General features: G+C 42.1%; 1 protein-coding gene and 1 pseudogene across 1 annotated transcript in view; one reads left to right on the top strand and one right to left on the bottom strand.

The window, feature by feature from the left end:
• The window catches only part of XKR4 (XK related 4), a 322931-nt gene that overhangs the window by 94239 nt on the left and 204805 nt on the right, over positions 1–23887 (bottom strand). The gene's annotated exons all lie outside the window — the stretch shown is intronic.
• On the top strand, positions 16980–18240 carry LOC132501058 (large ribosomal subunit protein uL4-like; annotated as a pseudogene).

Raw genomic sequence — 23887 nt, 5'->3', positions numbered from 1 at the left:
AAGCTTCTTTTAGGGAGTGAATTCCGAAATGTGGGCAGTGGCTTTACTGTCGGCTGTTATTAGAGTTCCTTGCCCTTTCTCCTGCCCACTCTCCGCTTGCCCATCCAGGCTGTCATGCCTAATTCTTTGCTACACATGTCTAATCTGACCATTACAATTCTGATGGCTTGACTTCAACAGAGGCGAGGTTTTCTCCTCTGGTCCAAAGAGTATTAGGAGAACTAGCACATCAATGATGTTTCGGGCAAACAGGTCTTCACGCTGACGAAGCGGAGAAGCACTTTAAAAAAGAAGTCTAAATCACGTGGTGCACTAAGGCATCAAATTCTTGCACAAATTGTAACAGACATTTTTTTTCGTTGCGAAGAGAGAGATTTTGCGAAGATGTCAAATCGCATAAAGCCGCAGCACAACACAGCTTCAAAGATGTAATCTGTGCTGTCTTTTTGTGAGGCAGGAAGGCAAGGAGGCATTAATCCACCCTTGAGAGAAGTGGGTCCAGACAACGTTATGCCTCTGCCGTGATGGGCAGGTGAATGCCTCACACGAGTTACGGTTCTCTCTGCCCCTGGATATCGAATGTCTTCTTCTCGTCTGCAAGGCAGCCAGCAAGACAGGCAGGAATCAAGAGCTGTATATACTAAGGCTGTGAGACACAGGTGTGCTGAGCAAGGGCCGTGCAGGCTTGTGCAGTGTGGCTCTTGTCATGTATTGATCACAAAAATTAAAGCAATAACGATAAGACGAGGAAGATAAATGGACACGAGGGCAGTTTTGTAGTTAGTGTGGAAGTGGCTGTTTACTTCATCTTTCCTCAGACTGGGAGCTCTTGGGAAATGACTCTACCCCAGTGTTTGATAGTGTTTGACTCTATCCAAACACACAAGACACAAGACAACAGGTTTGCTGCTCATCATGGTAGCTAAAGATGACTTCAGGTTACATTTTCTGGTCCCTAATCATGGAAGGAAGGTATTATAAATACCTATCTCAATACCTATCTATTACCTATCTATGTCTATTTATGTATCTATCATCTATCTATCTACCTATCACCTATTTCTACACACACACACATACATTGTTTAGCCTTCCTAATGTTAACAGATACCAATAGAAACAGTGTCAATATTTTGAAATAATATAAGGATACTATAAAACAGGTTTTAAGGTAATCAAATACATATATACATATATAAACACAGACATATATATCTGTGTTTATATATATACACACCTTCTCTTCCAGAAACTACTCCTGGGACTGCTCTCTGCTTTCCTCTTTCTCCAAGGCTGTAGCCGGCTGGTTGAGGGCACAAATGGGGCCTGGAAGAGTGAGCACTAAAGGCTGATTGGTCGTCAAGCTGGGAGGGGGCAGCCGGCTGTGCTTAGGGCATTCTGTGAACTTTTGAGCTGTGATGCTTGTCAGGTCTCGGCAGCGATCACCTTAAAGCTCTTCACCGGGGAAAAACCAGAGTTCCTAACTAAAGGTGGGTTCTTACTACATGTTTATTGAATGAAGGAGGGTGAGAGGAAGGGGAAGAAAAAGAGAGAGAAGAAAGTTGGTGGGGAAAGGCTGGCAGAGTCTGCTTTGCGCCCTCAGAAGATGGATGATGTTACACTGTCTCGAAAAGCAACTGGTTTCCTGTGGTTTTGCTTATAATGGATGCTCGGTACAGACTTGACTGATTAATACATGGTAATGAGACAAATAGAAATACAGCCCTTTAGTTACTTAATTGCTGGCCATAAAGTGACAGCTGACTGCCAAAAGGCTAATGCTTGTCTGTAAGAGGATGACATTTTTCTAAAGTAAGTCTCTTTATTTGTCCTCCAATGGCAGTTGTTCATAGTGTGAATAAGTTACTTCTAATGAACTTATCTTACTTAAATTATCAATTGTTCCCACTCAAGTAGCCTAGCTATAAAGTGAGAAAATGTTAAAAAATTGGGAAAACTATTGAAAAGCACAAGTAATAGGTAAGAGATCAGTTTGGACCCTAAAGATGAAATTTGCGAAGTTAATGGAAAATGTAGCTCCAAAAAGGTGTCCATAGAAACCTTTAAATGCTCCAAGCTGACATGAAACATTATTTTAAAAACTCAACAAAATGTATTTACTGAGAAAGTTGAACATAGGTACATAATATCCTGTTATAGAAATGGTGTTAGCTATATTCTGTAGATACTCCATATGGCATCAGGTGGGGCAACCAGCAAAGCAGAACCTCAATATCTGAAAAGCCTCTTGCTGCCAACACAGCGTTTAGGATGGGAGCCAAGCCCCGGCCTGCTCTTGCCCTTCCTGGTTCTGAGTTATGATGCTCCTGACCTTGAGCTGAGCCGGCAGGGGTCTGTGTTCCTGACCATGGCCCTGCAGCCTGGCTCTAGTGGGTGGGTCTGCTGCGTTTCCCCACCGGGTCCTCATCTCCGTTCATCTCGCTCCAGCTTGTTAACCTGACCTTGGATCCTGTCTGATTGCCTTGCTTGAAGCTTCAGTTTGATAGTCATTATCTGGAACGCTACCCTGATTCTGCTTAATCCCACTGAAGGAGAAAAGCAGGCAGTGCCCACTGGCTGCACCATGGCATACAAAGGTCCACATTTTCACAGTGAAAGTTAGAAGCAGCACTTTGTAGTAAATGTCTCTGACATTCTGAACAGGAGCTGCAGAAATTGATACACAGAGGATGAGGTTTATGGCTGGATCCATCTGGTAGGGGAGGAGCAGTTCATGGCCTCCCGGGGTGTGGCAAACCCCCTTCCTAAGAAGCACAGCCTTGCAGTCACTAGAAGAGTGACGAGGTTACTCTTTGGGGTCCACATTAGTAAATGAGAAACCCTCATCCTCACGGGAAGCCTCAACCCTGAGATCCTTAAAGCCATGTTTCTAACTTACTTGCACAGTGTTTCCTGGTCTGTGGTTGCCCTGCGTTGACGAGGAGATTCCAGAGCAAACACAGCCAAGGGACCTGCACGGGGCAGACCCAGCCTCCACTGCCATGCAGGGGTGTGTGCCCCAGTGCAGCGGGTCTCAGAGTGTGGTCTGGAGACCCTTGGGGTCCCAGACACTCTTCTAGGGGGTCTTCGAGGTAAAAACTGTTTTCAAAATAATACTAAGACATTTTTCACTCATGAGTTATCCAGTGGAATTCTCTACAGGCTACATGATAATGTTGCAACAAATTGAATTCAGAAGATACAAGAATCTTCTCTTAGCCAGACATTAAAGAGATGTGCAAAAACATAAAACAACATTGTTCCCATTAAATTTTTTTGTTTTGAACAGTAAAGTTATTTTTCATAAGATGGGCTATTTTTAACATGCAATTTTGATTTTATTATTGTTAATTTTTTTTTAGAAGATGTTGGGGGTAGGAGTTTATTAATTAATTAATTTATTTTTGCTGTGTTGGGTCCTCGTTTCTGTGCAAGGGCTTTCTCTAGTTGCGGCGAGCGGGGGCCACTCTTCATCGTGGTGCGCGGGCCTCTCACTATCACGGCCTCTCTTGTTGTGGAGCACAGGCTCCAGATGTGCAGGCTCAGTAGTTGTGGCTCACGGGCCCAGTTGCTCCACGGCATGTGGGATCTTCCCAGACCAGGGCTCGAACCCGTGTCTCCTGCATTAGCAGGCAGATTCTCAACCACTGCGCCAGCAGGGAAGCCCCTATTATTGTTAATTTAAAATGAATTACTAAATGCATATTTTCAAATGTTCTCAGTTTTAATATCCAAGATGGTAAATATTAATATATGTCACCAACACAAACAAAGGTCTTTTGGCGTCCTCAATAACCTTTGAGGGTGTAAAAGTTTCTGATAATGAAAAGCATATGAAGCAGCGGTGCCCATAGCCAACCCTCAGGTCCCTTCACCGGGGGCTGTCCGGACACTGACTGCACCCGCCCCTTGGTCCTCAGCCTGGCGCAAGGAGGAGGCTGCTTTCTGTGAACTTGAAGGATTTGGTTCCCTCCTGCAGGCTTGTCCTCCTCTCCCCGTCATCTGCCCTCTCCTGAAGATTCACGATAATTAAAATGCCATAATAACAAGAAAACTTCATTTCAAAAGAAAGTGTGAGGTCTTCAAGTTTGCTTTCGTTATTGAGGGTCCTTTGTGGTTACATATCAATTTTGGAGTCGTTTCTTCTATTTCTGCAAAAATAGGGGATTTTGATAGGGATTGCATTAAATCTGTAGGTAGTTTTGTGTAATATGGACATTTTTACAATAGTTCATGAACATGGGATGTCTTTGCATTTATTTATGTCTTCCTTAATTTCTTTCAATAACGCTGTAGTTTTCAGTGTACAAGTCTTTCATGTCTTTGGTTAAGCTTATACCTAAGTATTTTATTCTTTTTGATGCTATTGTAAATGGAATTGTTCTCTTAATTTCTTTTTCAGATTGTTCATTGTTAATGTGCAGAAATGCAAGTGATGTGTATATGTTGATTTCATATTCTTCAAACTTTGCTAAGTTGTTTTATTAGTTCTAATAATTTTTTTGTGAAATATTAAAAAAAAAAAAGCCTCGTGCTCTCTCTGTGCTCTGTGTTCTGGATGGTAGGCGCTGGACCATTTTGCTCACGAGCGACGCCGCCCTCAGGATGGCCGGCTCAGGTGGGGCGTTCTCCTGGGTCACAGGTGGCGCAAGTGGGGCACAAAGTCCCTGACTGGTATCTGCTCGACACCAAGTGGGGAGTCTGCAGCAAAGCACCGTCCCTGCTCATTTCCACCCACCACTGACCCTTGGCTGCTCGATGCTTTCCCTGGGCGGGTCCTAATGAAGTGCCCTGTCCTGAGCAAGGCGGGAAGCATGGACCTGCGGGGTGGGAGCTGCGGAGGGAGGCTGAGTCAATGCGCCGCCCACCTGCACCCCTCCCACTGCCCGCCTTTAAGGCTCTGACCTCCAGACAACATTTAGGCAGATCACTACTATAGGACGCAAGTAAGATGGCATTGGCTGAATCCAGGGAGCAGGTGGGAAACTGGAGACAGCCTCTCACAGGCCAGAGAATTTTAGGTCTAGGAAGGTTCTTTGCTCCTTGTGTTGGTTTCCTCAGGATTTGAAACTTGTAAAAGATTTGTAATTTGGGAAGCTGACTTCTGCGTTGGCTGTCTTCTCTGAAGTGATTTTCTCTTCATATTCCTTCAGTGTGTTTCTCTGGGTGACTCCACATGGCACTCAAGTTCAAGACTTCCAGGACAAAGGTACAGGCGAAGTCTCATCTGCCTTAGAGTGTGAGATTTATGAGAGAGGAGCCTGTTCTTAGCACATTGGGGACAGTGGGAGAAACCCAACAGCTTAAGAGTGGACTGGGGGCCCCAAAGCCCCTTGAAGCCCCCTCCCCTCCAGCACCCTGAGCGTGGGGCTGCTCCCATCTCTGCTCTGTCCTTCCAGCCTTACCATGGCTGCATAGGGCTTGCCCTCTCTCTTCTGATTTGAGTTCACTTTGCCCACCCAGCTTTTCTGCCCAGGAGAATGGTATGGTATGTTCAGTGAGCTCTTCTGTCTGGTCCAAGGCTGTCAACAAGCCCTCCCTGGACACCTGACTGACAGGACCACCCAGGTCATCTCGAGAACTATGTGAATGGTTTCCTTCTCAAAGACAACGGGATTACATATTGGGATTCCTGTCTGTGCCCTTAGTCAAAGATCTCAAAGTGTCTAGTGCATTTCTACACATTTTATGGTGGGGATGGGAAGAGAAACAAGAATTTTAAATGATGGACAGAAATAGGAGGAGAGGTTTAATAAAATCAGGTAAAAATCAAGATTACAGGGACCATTATGCTCACATAGTGAACAGGTAACTTATGAGCTGTCACTGGGAAGAAGTTAACGCACAAACATATTGTATATAGCTACTGGCTTGTTCCAGAAAAAGTGGCTATAAATGCCACTTGGACTTTAGGCTGAATTGTATCTTTTTCCTCTGGTTCTTTCTGCTTCCTTCTGTATCAGACGTCCATCTTCTGTACATGTGGACAGTAATGGGTGTAGAAAATGTTAGACCTGGAGAGTTTGAAGTGGTGATGTCAATATAGTCCCGTCAGGACACAGGTGTGGGGAATCCAAACTCCCTGCTACTAAGTCAGGGGCAGAAGACAGACTCCAATCCCACTCTGAAGAAACCTCCTTCCTTCAGGTAAATCAAGACAACAACTCAATAACTTCCTAATTCTCAGAGATCTTTGTTGGTGGTAGACAGAGGGATGGACGGTGTTCTTGTGTATCCAATGTTGCCTTGATGCATAATAATAAAATCTTAAATTTGAGACTTTACGGAATTCAACAGGCATGTGAACTTTTGTAGAAAACTGTTGCTGTTTCTATAAACCCTCAAATACTTAATATTTTCCAAATAAAATAAATGTTTCAGCAAAACGCTATTTTTTTCAGATCTTAATATCCGAAGGCAACAAGAACCTTAAAGGTTGTGAAAAGGTCACCTGGCTGCTCTTACAATGAATTTGCCGACATGTTTTATTGGGCTTTAAATTTTAAGAAATAAATGTCTTCAGGGTGCCATCAAACCCCGTTTCCTTACAGCCTTGTCTTTTCATTCCTTTCTAATTCTTTCTTGTATCCTCCTGATGGTTATGAATCTGATGCTAGATTGTGTTTTTTCAGTGTCTTCATTTTAAAAGATGAAGGCCCAGGGAGGTGAAGGGATTTACTAAGGCCACAGAGCCTGTTCATTCACAAGCAAAGATGAAGTGTTCAAAGATGAACAGTACTTCCACTGGTGTCCTTTCCGCACCTTAAGGAAAGGTGAGGCCGCCCCACCTTAATTTTGTAATCCAATCAATAAAGAACAACTCTATTCAGATGTATTTTCACATAGCGTGCTATTTTGGGCTGATACGGAAATTTGCAAAAATAGAAATGAGATCTGCATAATGACAGCACTGGGCCAAATCCAAACAATATCTGAACAAGACCCTCCAGTCACGGATCAGCTCTCATTTGCTCCCGAATTTGGCCAAGTGGGGCTGGGCAAGGGGAACGGTGACCAGTGGAATCATTGTCCCTCCCTCTCTGTGGGGTGGCTGGCTGAATCTGTGTATGCATCACTCCTAGGAAGCCTTTCCGCTTGGGCTGGCCAGTTTTGAAGAGAGAGAGGAAGGTTTCGAGGATGGAGGGAAAATTTTATCTTTTCCATTCTTTCAAAGTGCACATACGCCTGGTGGGATATCAAGAGTCTTTTCTCCCTAAAAATCTACTATTCTATCTCTTATCATCTTACTTGGAAAAAACTGCATATGCTCAGTGTACCACAGTCTTCCTCAGTGGTTCTCCATGGAAAGGGGGACTTGTCATAGTTATTTGAGGAACTTTCTCAAATGATTCCTAACCCAGATCACTTCATAAATCTCCTCAGGTGATGTGATACCTCCAGAGAAGGAGGCGCTGCCCATGGCTACATTGATATATACAGAAGGGATCATTAGCTGTAAGTCTACCACTTCACAGAGAAGGAAAATTACTAATAAATTGACCTCTTGCACAATTCGCTCCCTCAGTCATGTCTTCCTGATTAACACTTGCAACTATTCTGGTGGTCTCTCTTGGTCAGTCTTGCTGGGTTTTGGATGGCAAAATGCAAAGCGATTATAAAGTGAAGGTGAAAATATATGGAATTTCATGAAGTTGATGAAACTGATGATGGGGAACCCTAAATCACAAGCAACATAAATGGATATTGGCCAAGATTAGATAATTGAAGAAGAGAAAATAAAAAATGATAATTACTGACACAATAGGTGCTTCTAAAGAGAATGATTTGACCTGATTAAGAGATGCTTATGAGAAAGCTGGTGAACTGTGTGTGCATTTTTTTTTTTTTTTTTTTTTTTTTTTTGTGGTACGTGGGCCTCTCACTGCTGTGGCCTCTCCCGTTGCAGAGCACAGGCTCCGGACGCGCAGGCTCAGCGGCCATGGCTCACGGGCCCAGCCGCTCCGCGGCATGTGGGATCTTCCCGGACCTGGGCACGAACCCGTGTCCCCTGCATCGGAAGGCGGACTCTCAACCACTGTGCCACCAGGGAAGCCCTGTGTGTGCATTTTAAAATAATTCTCTTTATGATCCTGCTGTGAAAGTCAAACAGGGAATGAGGGTGTTATATTATATGATTATACAAGTTGTTTGTAAGATTATGCCCATGCCCTCCATCAACATGTGTAGTTCTTTGTTTTATGAATCTGTGCATGGTGTAGTATAAACTACGTCTTATTAAATACAATAAAACAAATCTATTTTCATTATGTTTAGTTTCATTTTTTAAGATAAAGATTCAATTTTTTAGATCTCAGTATTTTCAGTCAAGTTTTAACCTTTATTTATGAGAGCTATTTTAACTTGATCTTTTCTAGTATCAATTTTCTTCAAATAGTAAGGACCTCCTATACTTAAGTTATGCTGATGTCTAAATACCTTACAGGCAGTAAGCATCTTGCAGGCATGAACCATGTCTTCATTCTTCCATCCACATTTATGCAGTCAGAAGGGAGAGTGAATGAAGGGGAAACTAGTTAAAATTGTCAGCGAATGTAAAATCTGTGTTGGTTTTCTTTTGCTTAGAAGGGCGCTGACAATGGGATTCTTTCAGGCTTCAGAAAAGCAGTCTAGTCTTGTATCTTGGCTATCAAACTGAGATGTTGTTTTTGTCATTTTCTTATGTCTATTTCTTGCATATGTCCTATGTTACCAGTTAAGCTATGTTTTGTGGTTAGTGCTTCAAGATAGTTCAATCTCTTTAAAAGGAATGTTTGTTTATTATTATCAACCCAACTTCTGTGCTTTGAATATTCACCTGAAACTAGGAGTCAAGTGCATGTCACTGTCAGGTATACTGTCATCTGCAGCTGGGTTGGATATTGCAGACAGCAGAGAGAGCCAAGCTGATCCAGGGTTTCTATGTATCATAAGACTAAACATTTTCTTATTTTTCATTAAGAAAAGTTTCAAACAAAACAATAGTGGAAGGACTAGTATGATAAACCTCCATATATCACCACATGACTTCAACAATTATTAATATTTTGCCACATTTGCTTCATCTGTTTCCCTCCCTCCCTTCCTTCTTTCCTTTTCTTTCTTCTTCCAGAAGTGTGTTCCATTCATTTGTCATTCCATCCTTACTTCAGAACACCAGTTATGCTTTAGAATCCCCATAATTTAGAATTTTCTGTTTGATTCCTTGTGGTGTTAACTCGATTACATTTTCCTTCTTTTCTGGAGAGGAAGTGGTCATGAGTCCTTCATGTTGCTTCATTTAGGAAGATACCCTAGGTCTTGCTGTCCACTTTCTATGATGCTAAGACAGTCTGATCTCTACGTTATGACTTCTCCCATCGACCTTTTCTCACGTGGCTTCATCCATGAATGATCCTTGTTATATCATATTTTTTCAACCAGTCCTTTATTAATGGACATTTGGGCCGATTCAATTTTTATTATTATTAGTAATACTGTAATGAATAAACCTGAAAGCATTGTTTCATATTTTGGAGGCGTATCTCAGGGTAGATTCTAAGAAGTGGGTTTGCTGGGTCAAGGAGGGTGCAAGGATAAACTTTGTTAGATATTCTTCAATCACTGTACACCCCATCATCGACGCATGGGGGCTCCTGTTTCTCCACAGTGTCCCCAACAGAGGACATTGTCAAACACTTGGATTCTTGTCAATATTATAAGAAAGAATATCTCACTGTAGTTGCTCTTGTAAGGGAGGCAAGTCATTTTCGCATGATTCATAGGCCCACAGAGAATGTTGTCAAACTTTTGCGGTGTTTTAGAGTAAAGCACTTAATCAAACTCACCATGTAACCTGCCAATTTGGGAACTCAAATGTATTTTTAGATTTAAAAATTTGGTAGCAGGAAAGGAAAAACATGAGAAGGACTTCCAAGTTTTTTCTATAATCTATTGGGGGGCTCCCTCAGATAATTAAATCTCTCAGTGCACCTGGCAATACACAAGGAGCCAACTCATTGTCAAGGTCACCACTGTGGCCCTGGGGGAGCAGCCAGCTCCAGGTGGCTTAGGGCCAGAAGCTGGGGTATGGAGAAGACCAGCAGGAGAAAGCAAAACGATGTTTTGAAAATCAATACGTGGGACAGTGATTCAAATAATAACTTGTGTGCAGAGCACGGAGCTTTAGTGAAACAGGAGTCTCCTCTCCATCCCCACAGTCTAAGCTTATGCAGACAGAAGGAGAAAGTCCCAAAGACTGTTTTACAACATCAGGATCTCCTATACGTTGAGGAAAATAATCATTTGATGCAAACTATAATGTGTGTGGATGGAACAAAAATGCAGTGCTTACTTTGTGAAAAAGCCTTTTAAGAATTCTCTAGCGTGACAGCAAATGATACAGGATGAAGATTAATTTCTTTTTGATGTAAAAATTATATTTATTATTAAGTCTTATATAGCTAATCATAAATTTTACATTGAAATGGACACATGATACCATTAACCTAACTTCCTCAGTGTTTTAGTGTGAATCACAAAAACATCACTAGAAGCACAAAGGCAAGAAGTTAACTAGAGGAAGAAAGATTTTTTTTGTTTAGATTTTTCTTCTTGTTTTTAAGTATACTTCAGCCAGAAGCCCCCACATGCTCACAAATGAGTCATTAAATTTACCTCCTGACCTACATATGGACAACCTTACTGGAAATTGAGACAACCACAGGCCAGTTTCCATTTGTCAGAATTTAGTTCTTTCCCTTAGCATTTTCCCCTGGGTTCAGGGGTTACTGAAGAGGCCCCGGTACAGCTTGCACATAACTGTTAGAGCGCAGAAACCAGCCCCCGGCAGGGACTTTGACCGTGAGCCTTGGGCAGACAGAGAGAAAGAGAAATATTACATGTATAGGTTCTAGCAGGTTCTAGCAACCTAAGCACATGGATTTGTTTCCATAGGAGGTGCAGAAACTCTGCAAGACGAGAGTGGGCTGCCAGGGACTTGAAGACAGGCTTACAGCTTCACTTTGTTTCACCAGGTACTAAATAATAAGCACTGGGACAAAAAGAGCCTAGCAAACGAGAGACTAGCAAATGAGAGGCACTCGATACATATGTGTTAAATGAGAAAAAGATTGTGAAACCCTGGGGTTGACGCTGCAGGAGATAAAATCTAGCACTGATTTTAAGTTTCTCACTTGAATAGCTTATTCATGTTCTTTCTTTACTACTTGCCAGTTGATTTATTCCATTTTCCCTTGGAAATTTCATGTTAAAGGCACTTCGCCCAATACATTTTCTATTGGATTCCAGGAGACTGACAGTATTCATTAGCCACTATGTAGTCTTCATCTTACATGGCTCTTTATTTTATTTTGTCTTATTTATTTTTTTGCATGTCAAATTTTATTTTGTTTATTTATTTTTAAATTAATTTTTATTGGAGTATAGTTGATTTACAATGTTGTGTTAGTTTCCAGTGTACAGAAAAGTGAATCTGTTATACATATACATATATCCACTCTTTTTTAGATTCTATTCCCATATAGGTCATTACAGAGTATTGAGTGGAGTTCCCTGTTCTATACAGTAGGTCCTTAGTTATTATCTTTTTTATGCACTGTAGTGTGTATATGTCAATCCCAATCTCCCAAATTATCCATCCCCCCTATGGCTCTTTCTTTTAAAGGGTTGAGTTTGTAAAAATCTCAGGTCTTCTGAACATTACATAAATTCTGAGTAAGTTGCAGGTGATTGGAGTAACATACTAGCCATCAAGAAATCGTTTTCCATCAGTAGGAAGATTGTACTAGTTTGCTAGGGCCTCCGTAACAAAGCACCACAAACCGAGTGGCTTAAGCAACAGATATCTATTGTCTCACAGTTCTAGAGGCTAGAGATTGGAGACTAAGGTGTTGGCAGAGGTGTGCTCCCCCTGAAGGTCCGAGGGAAGGATCTGTCCCAGGTCTCCCAGCTTCTGATGGTTCCCTGGCTTGTGGCAGTATAATTCCCATTCTCTCATGGTGTTGTCCGTGTGTGTGTGTGTGCGTGCGTGCGTGTGTGTGTGTCTGTGTATCTGTGTCCAAATCTCCCCTTTTTAGAAGTAGACCAGTAATACTGGGTTAGGTCTCACCCTAATGGTGTCATCTTGACTAATTACATCTGTAACACTCTTTTTTTTTTTTTTTTTTTTTTTTTTTGCTGTACGCGGGCCTCTCACTGCTGTGGCCTCTCCCGTTGCGGAGCACAGGCTCCGGACACACAGGCTCCGCGGCCATGGCTCGCGGGCCCAGCCGCTCTGCGGCACATGGGATCCTCCGGGATCGGGGCACGAACCCGTGTCCCCTGCATCGGCAGGCGGACTCCCAACCACTGCGCCACCATGGAAGCCCAACACTCTTATTTTTAAATAAGGTCACAGCCTCAGGGACTAGGCGTTTGGATGTCAACGTGAATTTGGGGGTGTCACAATTCAGCTCACAACAGAGATCTGAGTGGTGAGATCATCAGTGGAAATCAATTATTGCTATTAAATTCCTGGGTGCAATCTGAGGTTGCTAGAGCTTGATATGGGATTAACAGGACCTATTATTCTCCATTGTCCTATGAGGTAGACATGGCTGGGGAAGCATGACAATATGCAAAATTTAAGAGCAAAACATTGCTCTTTTTTATTCCAGAATTGAGAATGTGCCAATAAGAATAAGATATATACATTTGACCTTAAAGGAAATTATCTCATTGAGATGCCTGAACACGTGTATGAAAACTTATAAAGTGACATATTGATTAATATTAAATGACACCCTTCTGATCCTATCATGAAAAGAAGGTAAATATTCAGATTGCCATGCTTGTAAGAATTTAAAAGAATTTAAGGCAAGGTTGACTCCCTAAATGGAAGAGTTAAGAGCTAGGTAGACCCTCTCTCCAGTGAAACAACCCTTTATCTGCTGAAAATTATTTTTTTAAAAAACCACCCCAAGTCTCTGAAAATTGTCCTAAAGGACTATATTAAATGGAGAAACATCTGTTCAAGAACATTTGCAGTATCTCTGTAAGAACAGCCAGACACTGTTCCACTGAGCCAGGACCTGCTCACGTTACTCCTCCCCGCCCCCAGCTCAGGGGGATGGAAGCTCTACTTTGGGTGGGTGTGGTCATGAGGGTGAGGCTCTCGCTCCCTGCATCTCTCTCAGTCCAGACCCTCAGTTTCACCCAAGGAGGGCAGGCTGTTGGCGTCACTCAGCACCTCCCGCTCCCAGCTGGACTGCTGGGCTCCGTGCATCATGTGAAGGTCATGCGTGGAGCAGGCTGACTGGGACAGGTCAGAGGAGGCCCGGTGCACTCCCAACAAGTGGAGATGTAATACACACCCTGACCCAGGAAGGGTCCCTATGCATTTGAATGTTACTACATTTGGTATGAAAGGATGCTTCATGTTGGTGATCATTGGCTGTATCGTAGTCCTATAAAATGATGAGTGTTTCGATGTCTTGATATTTCATGAAGCATGGGTATATTCTAGTTCAGACAGTAGCTGTTCTGTTTTGAGCCTCTTTATATATGCATTAAATAAAATGGATTTATAAGAATTTAAAAATATTGTACCTATGAAATAGCTAAACAATTGATAGAGAAAAACAGGCAGCACACAGAATTTGAAGGCACAGGATACGTTTTTGTTTCTATCACATTCACTACCAGCTTTTTTTGGATTCTTTCGGTTGGTACAATAAAATGTAAAATGTCTCTCCTCTTGGTTCTTTCTAAAGGGTTAAGCATAACATACACATGAGTGAGGTTATATATTTTCTAAAAGGTGAGATTAAAGAGGAACTTTTTCTTTTTTTTTTTTTTTTGTGGTACGCGGGCCTCTCACTGCTGTGGCCTCTCCCGTTGCAGAGCACAGGCTCCGGACGCGCAGGCCCAGTGGCCATGGCTCACGGGCCCAGCCGCTCCTCAGCATGTGGGATCTTCCCGGACCGGGGCACGAACCCGTGTCCCCTGCATCGGCAGGCAGACTCTCAACCACTGCGCCACCAGGGAAGCCCTCCGCATCCTTTGATAATGTAAATTTATAGGAATAATGAGCTCCTTTGGGGGATTCTTTGTTTCTCTGAACTCATTGGAGTGTACTCATTTTATTTATTTATTTATTTATTTTTGGCTGTGTTGGGTCTTCGTTTCTGTGCAAGGGCTTTCTCTAGTTGCGGTGAGATGGGGCCACTCTTCATCGCAGTGTGTGGGCCTCTCACTGTCGTGGCCTCTCTTGTTGTGGAGCACAAGCTCCAGACGCGCAGGCTCAGTAGTTGTGGCTCACGGGCCCAGTTGCTCCATGGCATGTGGTATCCTACCAGACCAGGACTCGAACCCGTGTTCCCTGCATTAGCAGGCAGACTCTCAACTACTGCGCCACCAGGGAAGCCCATGTACTCATTTTAATGTAGTATTGTTTTGAAACCAGAAAACAGCAACAAAACTAGACCTCCTCCCTTTTCAAACCCTCACACTGCTTGTGGGGACCAACAAAAACAGTTACACTCAGTTTTAATTTCTATTCCCCGATGAAGATGAAATCTGATTGGTACCATGGCAACACGTTGCCTGGAGCATCCAATAGGTATTACTTGTGCACAATCTCGCTCACAAATTGTCTTTATAAGTGTTAGGAGAGGTGTGATCTTCTCCTAGAATGCACTAAATTAAAAAAGGCTGAAGAAAATCCAATTCGTGTTTCCAGAAGTACCTTTCTAGGGTCTGATAATATCAGATTACTGTTTCACATTCCCCCCGCCCCGTATTCACTAGGTGCAAGCAAAGAATTAGACATCCTGACAAGCATCAAGTAAGTGAAGAATTGAGGCACCACCGGGGCATGGACGCGCAATGAACTTACGGAGTTCTGGTGTTTTTCTTTGACTTTTGATATTTCAGTTTGTTGACTTTTTCTACCTTCCTTCCTTCCTTCCTTCCTTCCTCCTTCCTTCCTTCCTTCCTTCCTTCCAGGAAGAAGCAGTGATGTGGTATTCCTAATTCCCTGAATTGGTAGTACAGTCTTGGTGGTATGGTTGATATCTTAGTTATAAATGATCTTTTTTCTCATTGTCTGTACCAAGACATCAGAGTTAACTATTCCCCATGTGATGTAAGAGGATGCTTTTTGAGTACCTGCCATATGCTGAGTCTGATTCAGGGCATTTGTCCTTCACAATGTCTCAGCAAATTCTTCTAGGTGCTTTTCTTATGAGGTAGGGATTGCTTTCCCCCCTCCTCTGATGAAGAAATAGATGCAGACAAGTAGCGAAATGAGCCGCAGCTCAAAGTTATTAGGTGGTGGAGCCAAGATCACAACAAAGTCTGTTGAATCGGAACTCTCTCTCCATTCTGTTCCTTGAGGAGGCAGCCTGCATCTCTCTCTCATCCTCTGGGTGGTGGTGGAGGTTGGGGACTAGTGTCATTGTCGTTAGGCATTATGACTTTCAACTATTGTGTTATAACCTGAGAAGCAGTCTCTCATGCCCTTTACCTTAAATATCATTTGCATTAGCACCCCCCAAAATGAAATAGTAAGTTATATATCTAACAAAATATGCACAATATCTATATGAAGAAAGCTATAAAACTCTAATGAAAGAAATCAAAGAACTAAATAAATGGAAAGGTTCATGGAAGTAAAAAAAGAAGATCCAATATTGGCAAGATGTCAGTTCTTCCCCACTTGATCTATAGATTCAATTCAATCCCAATCAAAATCCCAGCAAGTAATTTTGTGGATATTGATAAACTAATTCTAAAGTTCATGTGGAGAGCAAAAGACCCAGTACAACCAATGTAATACTGAAGGAGGAGGACTGACCCTACCCAACTAGAAGATTTTCTATAAAGCTCCAGTAATCAAAAAGTGTGATACTGGTGAAAAATTGACAAACAGGTCAATAGAACAGAATGGAGGGTCTAGAATAGGCCCACATAAATGTAGTCAATTGATGTTTGACAAAGGAACAAAGTCAACAGAGAAAAGATAGTCTTTCCAACAAGTAGTCCTGGAACAACTAGACATCCACGTGCAACAAAAATGGAATCTAGACACAAACCGTATAAACTTCATAAAACTTAAAATGGATCACACTAAATGCAAAATGCAACACTATAAAACCCTTAGCAGATAACATAGGAGAGAATTTAGATGACCTTGAGTATAGTGATGACTTTTTAGATGCAACACCAAAGGCATGATCCATAGAATAAATAATGGATAAGCTGAAAATCATTAAAATGAAAAACTCCTGCTCTGTGAAAAGCACCATCAAGAAAACAAAATGACAAGCCACAGACTGAGAGGAAGTATTTGCAAAAGACAACTGATAAAGGATTATTATTCAAAATATACAAAGAACCCTTAAAACTCAACAATAAAGAAATACAACAACCCACCCAACTCAAAAAGTGGGTGGAAGACCTTAACAGACACCTCACCAAAGAAGAAATACAGATGGCAAAAAAGCATATAAAAAGATGCTCCAGATCATATGTCATCAAGAAAATGCAACCTAAAACAGCAGTGAGATACCACTATACACCTACTAAAATGGCCAAAATCCAAAACACTGATAACATCAAATGCTGGGGAGAAATTGTCATTCATTGCTGGTGGGGATACAAGATGGTACAGCCACCCTGGAAGACAGTTTGGTGGTTTCTTACAAAACTAAACATACTTTTATCATATAATCATTGATATTTTCCTAAAGGAATTGAAAGATTTATGTCCACACAAAAACCTTCACACAAATGTTTACAGCAGCTTTATTTGTAATTGCCAAAACTTAGAAGCAACCAAGATGTCCTTCAGTAGGTGAATGGATAAATAAACGGTGGTCCATCCAGACAGTGGAATATTATTCAGCACAAAAAGAGATGAGCTCAAAAGCCATGAAGAGACATGGAAGGACCTTAAATGCATATGACTTATTTTCTTGTGGGAGCCGCAGGTTGAGAGGAGCATGGCCCTGGCGTGTGCTCGTCCACTGATATCAGTGTACTCCGAAAAGGGGGAGTCATCTGGCAAAAATGTCACTTTGCCTGCTGTGTTCAAGGCTCCCATTCGACCAGATATTGTGAACTTTGTTCACACCAACTTGTGCAAAAACAACAGACAGCCCTATGCTGTCAGTGAATTAGCAGGTCATCAAACCAGTGCTGAGTCTTGGGTGCTGCCAGAGCTGTGGCTCGAATTCCCAGGGTTCAGGGTGGCAGGACTCACCACTCTGGCCGGGATGCTTCTGGAAATATGTGTCCTGGGGGCTGCATGTTTGCACCAACCAAGACCTGGTGACACTAGCACCGCAGACTGAGTACAACACTGAAGGGATACGCCATCTGCCCTGCACTGGCTGCCTCGGCGTTACCAGCGCTGGTCGTGTCTAAAGGTCATCGTATTGAGGAAGTTCCTGAACTTCCTTTGGTGGTTGAAGATAAAGATGAAGGCTACAAGAGGACCAAGGAGGTTGTTTTGCTTCTGAAGAAACTTAAAGCCTGGAATGATATCAAAAAGGTCTACGCCTCTCAGCAAATGAGACCTGGCAAAGGCAAAATGAGAGACCGTCACTGTATCCAGCGAGGGGACCCTGCATCATCTGTAGGGGGCACGTCATCAAGGCCTTCAGAAACATCCCTGGAATTACTCTGCCTAACGTGAACAAATCGAACCTTTTGGAACTTGCTCCTGGTGGGCACGTGCTACGTTCCTGCATTTGGACTGAAGGTGCTTTCCGCAAGTTAGAGGAGCTGTATGGCACTTGGTGTAAAGCTGCTCCCCTCAAGAGTAACTACAATCTCCATGCACATGATGCTCAGTACAGACCTTAGCAGAATCTTGAAAAGCCCAGAGATCCAAGAGCTCTCCGGGCAGCATGCGACAGGATTCATCAGAGTCCCGAAGAGGAGTCCACCGAAAAGCCTGAGAATCACACTGAAGCTAAACCCACATGCAAAGACCATGTGCCGGAACACCATTCTTAGCCAGGCCAAGTACCACAAAATCCAGATGGATAGGGCAGCAGAAGCACTAGAAGCCAAATCAGATGAGAAGGGGGTACCAGGCAAGAGCCTGTGCTGGGAAAGAAAGGAAAAGAGGCTGTTGGCCTTAAGAAGCAGAAGAAGCTTTTGGTGGGAAACAAGTCTGCAGTGACCAAGAAACCAGCAGCTGAAAAGAAGCCCGCAGAAAAGAAACCCACCTCAGAGAAAAAGAAGGCTGCTGTGTAACCTTAAATTTGCTTATTACGTAGAGGTTAAGTCATTTTGGACAGCTGATTTTGAATAAAGACCTGTTTTTAAAAAATGCATATGACTTAAGTGAAAGAAGCCTATCTGAAAAGCCTACAGACTGTATGATTCCAACTATATGACATCCTGCAAAGGGAAAAGCTATGGAGACAGTAAAAAGATCAGTGGCTGCCAGGGATTGGGGGGAGGGAGGGATGAACAAGAGGAGAATGGAGGATTTTTAGGGCAGCGAAAATACTCTGTATGATATTATAATGATGGATATATGTCATTATACATTTGTCCAAACCCACAGAGTGTACAACACCAAGAGTGAAGCCCATGTAAACTATGGATTTTGAGTGATAATGATGTGTCAATATAGGTTCATCCCTGGTAACAAACGTACCCTCTGGTGGAGATGTTGATACTGGGGAAAGCCATGCCTCTGTGGAGGCAGGGACTGTATGGGAAACCTCTGTGCCTTCCCCTCAATTTTGCTGTGAACCTAAAACTGCTTTAAAAAATAAAGTCTATTAAAAAATGAAGAAAATATGACCACCAATTATAGGAATCTTACACTTTCTTAGACTGTAGAAAATATCTCAACACTTACAATATGAATGCTAATAAGCTTGTGGAAAAAGGATTAGTTTCCATGTCTAATGGCGTGGAGACGATGTGCTTAGAAAATATAAAGAAAATCCACATTTGTTTTGCTCATAAATGTATATTCTTTCAAAAAACATCAAGGCTGAAAGTACTTCACGCTAAAAATATAGGTCAGTGGACAGATCAAAGTCTGAGTGGCATTTGCTGGAAGATCCCTGAGGTTTCAAAACCCTACTGGGACACCTCTGAGGTTAAGAGTCAAGATCACAACATGGGCAGTGGGCACTGGCCGTGCAGGGCAGAAGTGACCTAGGCCACAGAGAGCGCTCAGGGGGAGAGCAGGCTCGGATTTAATTCCAAGGTTAGGGAAAATGAATTCAAATGGGTTTACATCCATTTAAAAGAGAAAGAAAATGTGAATTTTGAAACCTCATTTCATAGCAAATTTAGAAACACGCTACGGGTGCCCTTCCCCTTCTCCACGTGAGACAGGAAGGAAGGAAGGAAGAAGATTGACCACGTGGACCACTTGACACCCCCAAGTGCCACACAGGAGGTTAAGGTCCTTTTCATTGTTTATGTGATTCTAGCACAACGTGGTGACTTAGATCAGGAAATTCTTTTTCAATCAGAGAAGCAAATTCTCAGCGTGGTTAAGGAACACACTGAAGGCTACAGGTGAGTGAAAACGTAAAAGATCATTCATGACGGAATGTCTCCATGTTGGGGTCCTTTATCCATGAGAGGAGCCCTGAACCCTGGGCTCTGGTCCCAGCTCCACCTGCTGCTGGGAGTGTCACCTTTGTTAACTCACACTAACCTTTGTTAACTACTAGGGTAGGAGAGCAGGAACTGGATTAGATAAAGATTTTGCTTTTGTTCTGCTTCTCAAGCCTACCGTTCACCACATGGTTTATGTCTTACATTTATGTCTCTTTCCTGAAACTTGTCCTCTTAGCCACTTCACTGATTTTCTTCTTCCTTTTATAGTCTAGAAGTTCTACCTTGCTGCCATGATTTCTTCTCCTCTAATTTGCAATCTTTACTTCTTTCCTAAGCTTGGTCCTGATGACAGCGATGTCATCATTGCCTAATAGACTAATAGAGTCTAATAGACTATTTAGTTCTCGTCTGGGCTGCTCCCTTATGAGCATCTCTTTTGAAATAACAGCCTTGGCTACCACATCACCGTGCTCTTCTGATTATCCCACTTCTCTCTCATTTCCTCTGCTTCACTGACTGGTCTTGGTCATCATTCTTCTAGCATTCAAATCAGTGCCTGCCATGGATAGGGACTCAACAAATGTTTGTTCAGTAAATAATGATGAGTTTTTTTCAGGTCTTAATTAAGACATTGTATTCCATTATTGAGAGATGTGTTGCTGGACCTTATATGGACAAAGATGTTCAGGACCCTCAAGCTTCAAGATCAAGTTCAAATCATTCCCCTCCTACTTCTGGGAGTTGGTAGTGTTACAACGCATGCACCTCATGCTCTGACTTCCTCCTCAGGGCCCAGCAAACCTGCCTCCCAAACATTTCTACATTCAAAATCATTTCACTCATTCTTGAAGATCCAGTACCCTCTCTTTCACAAAATTCCCTAGCATCTTTAAATTTGGAAAAAATGTCTTCTTCTGGGCTCAGAAAACATTTTAAAAATGAAATTTTTTCAAATGCTTTTTCTTTAATAGCTTCTTCACTTATCTGCATTGAGTTTTAAAAATCTGTGCATTTAAAAATCTATGCATTTATTTACTCAGCCATTTATTCCAAAAGTCTATGTTAAAAATATCTATTGCCTTTTTACATACTAGCAGATGTGTTTTAGCTTTTTTTTAATTTGAATTTTAACTCAATGTTTTAGCTAACGAAAATCTGGTAGTTCCTGCCTTCACAGAAGCCTACACACTGGAAAGGCCTACATTTCAATGCTACACTGGAGAACTTCATGCCCTATAAAATGGTCCAGGTGTGTGAAGTGATAAAATTATGGATGTTTTAAAAGTTTTGGAGGTTTGGAGTCTCCTTAGCCTCACGGACTCCCGGACTTTTTCTACAGTTGAGTGGAAAGCTGTGGAAATTTAGAATCACAATGAAAGTGCTGACAAAACCTTCCACAGGCAGCTCTCAGCAGGCCTGTCCTTCCGCAATCAGAAGCTCATTGTGAGCTTCGGGGAGTGAATCTCCATGTGGTTTTATACTAAGGAACGCTTACACACCAACTGAATCAGTTGCTCCTTTTTGCTCCTGCTTGCATCTGGCTCAGTGTGATGGGATCTCATCCCTCCCGATTGCATACATATAGGCTCCCATGCATGAGGGAGCAGTATGGTGAAAAAAAGGCCTTTCTTAAATCAGTCAACAGGAAATGATCCCAGTTTTTTACCCCTGCTGAGTCATCGAGAAAATATTAGCCTCCATGTCTAAGGACTGCTTCAAAACTCAGTTTAACTCCAAGCTGCCCAGTGAATGTAAAATATTTCTAGACTCGACTGTACGCTCTGTGATGACACAAGTTTGTCATAGAGAAGAGGTTCCATAGTGAAAACTATTTCATTGGTTGTGGGCGCTTCCCTCATTCACCCACCCAATCAGAATTGGGTCAGAAAATCCTGATCGTGTAACTGTGTCTGTGGCTTCCTAGGGAAAAAAAAAATGTTATTTAGGAAAATACCATACTAAGCCACTTTTGAATTTTTTATTAAGTTGACCTCACTTTGACTCTGCTCAGCAAGGATTTGGGTTACTATTCACGGTAGTTATTTTTAGTTTTTAGAAATAACAATTACAGTACATCAGTATCCAAAGTAAATATCTGCTCTGAGTTAGGGGTAAAGGTCAGGTGAGTGGGCTGCTGTTTCCTTTGTAAACAAACAAAAATGCCCAAAGAGCGTTGCTCATCATCCAGCTCTACAGGGATTCAGTCATTAGTCATCGCAGAGCTGAGGGACAGTGCATCCTGGGAGAGATTCAGGGTTAAGTCAGGATGAGACGCTCTGTGCTTCGGAAAAACAGCCCCCTAGATAGTTAGATGTGTATCTCAGGAAGAATTTTAATGAACCCAGATTCTTGCATCTTCTATACATAGAAAAACACTGAAATCATTAACTTGAGATATCTGTTCTTCAAGACCAGCAGTACCATTTTACCAGGATGTATGCTGGACTACACGCATTCCCAGCCAAAAATCATATCCATCCTTGTTCCTTTCCTACCTCTTTGGAAGAGTTTCCTCGGAGCTAAATTATCTAAATTTATTTATCACCCTGAATAAAACTTAAACTCACAACTCCTACGTTGTACATTTTTTTTTAAAATTGACGCCTTGAAGGTATGAAGTGCTGAAAAATTACTGAAATATTTGGGGAGGTTGGAGGTTGGCAAACAAGGAAGCCACAAGAAAGGTGAAGGAACGGTGAGTATTTGGGGACATCATTCACCGCAGACAGCCCTTATATCTGTTTGCTTCTCTGTTGCACCAACCTCTCTGCAACTTTCTGCCAGGTTACTGCTCTCCCAAGCCAGGCGTGTGCAATTATTTGCATCTGTTCACCAGCTACCCTCACCCCACCCAGTCTATCACCCAGTGCCTGAACAAGCACGCACCCATGCTCACTCACATCTCACCGAGAAGGAGAGGGAGAGAGAAGGAATACTGAGTGGAAAAATACCAAGATTTGTGCTTGATTATTGGAGATAATTAAGTAGGACCTAAAAATAGTCACGCCCTTATTTCATATTATGTTCAAAATGATTCAAATTCAAAACTATACACAGCTGTGCTGGGGGCTGCTACCATACAGAGTTGATTTCAAGCACTTGAATCAATGATCAGCAAATGAAGCTTCTCTCTGTTCTTCTAAGTATAACTTGGAGTAGTACCATGACTCAGAGGTTATGGAATGTGAAATAAAGGGATCAATAATATCATTACCCTCATGACCCTCATCGTTTATTCTGTCAATACTTTTCAATAGAGGGGAGCAGTGTGGCCAACATGCCCTGTCGGGTGTGTGAGCCTCTCCTTACAAAGATGTTGATGATGATGAGTCTTCAAAATTCAACTCCATATATGTATTGATTAAGCAGACTGGCAGTTTACTATTTTTTTGATTGATTGATCGATAACTCCCAAATACTAACGATGCAGAAACAGGCTGAAAAGTAAGACGTACAGAAAAATACGTGTATTTTTTTAAGTATATATGCAGGATTTACCCTGCTACTAGAAATATTTTTCAAATACGAGGAACAAATCTAATCATGTGCCACAAGTAACACCAACAGTCCCATTGCTTTTAGGGGACTGTTATCCACCAGCATCGCTGAACAGACAGGTGTAGACAAAACCACTGGCCTCCCTCTTCTGGTTTTGTTCACGTTGCTATCTTTTCTTTACTGAACCTGACAAAATGTTAGGCTTCAGTTGTGACCCAGCTCAAAGGCTGCTCTTTTCATGAAAACTTCCCTGATTCTTCCAACATTCCCTGACGTCACAGACGGCACCGCATTTCTACTTTCTCTGTACCATTTTCTTTCTTTCTCTTTTATTTTTACTGAAGTATAGTTGATTTACAATGTTGCAACAATCTCTGCTGTACAGCAAAGTGACTCAGTTATACACATACACACATTATTTTTTTATATTCTTTTCCATTATGGTTTATCACAGGAGATTGGATATAGTTCCCTGTGCTCTACAGTAGGACCTTGGTGTTTATCCATTCTAAATGTAATCCTTTGCATCTACCAACCCCAAACTCACAGGCCAACCTTCTCCCTCCCCACTCCCCCTTGGCAACCCAAGTCTGTTCTCTATGTCTATGAGACTGTTTCTGTTTTGTAGATAGGTTCATTTGTGCCATATTGTAGATTCCACAAATAAGTGATATCATACGGTTATTTGTCTTTCTCTTTCTGACTTACTTCACTTAGTATGATAATCTCTAGTTGCATCCATGTTGCTACAAATGGCATTATTTCATTCTTTTTTATGGCTGAGTAGTATTCCATTGTATACCACACCTTCTTT

This window comes from Mesoplodon densirostris, chromosome 13, assembly GCF_025265405.1.
Source record: "Mesoplodon densirostris isolate mMesDen1 chromosome 13, mMesDen1 primary haplotype, whole genome shotgun sequence".
Classification (NCBI taxonomy): Eukaryota; Metazoa; Chordata; class Mammalia; order Artiodactyla; family Ziphiidae; genus Mesoplodon; species Mesoplodon densirostris.
This window is presented reverse-complemented; position numbering and strand designations above follow the sequence as displayed.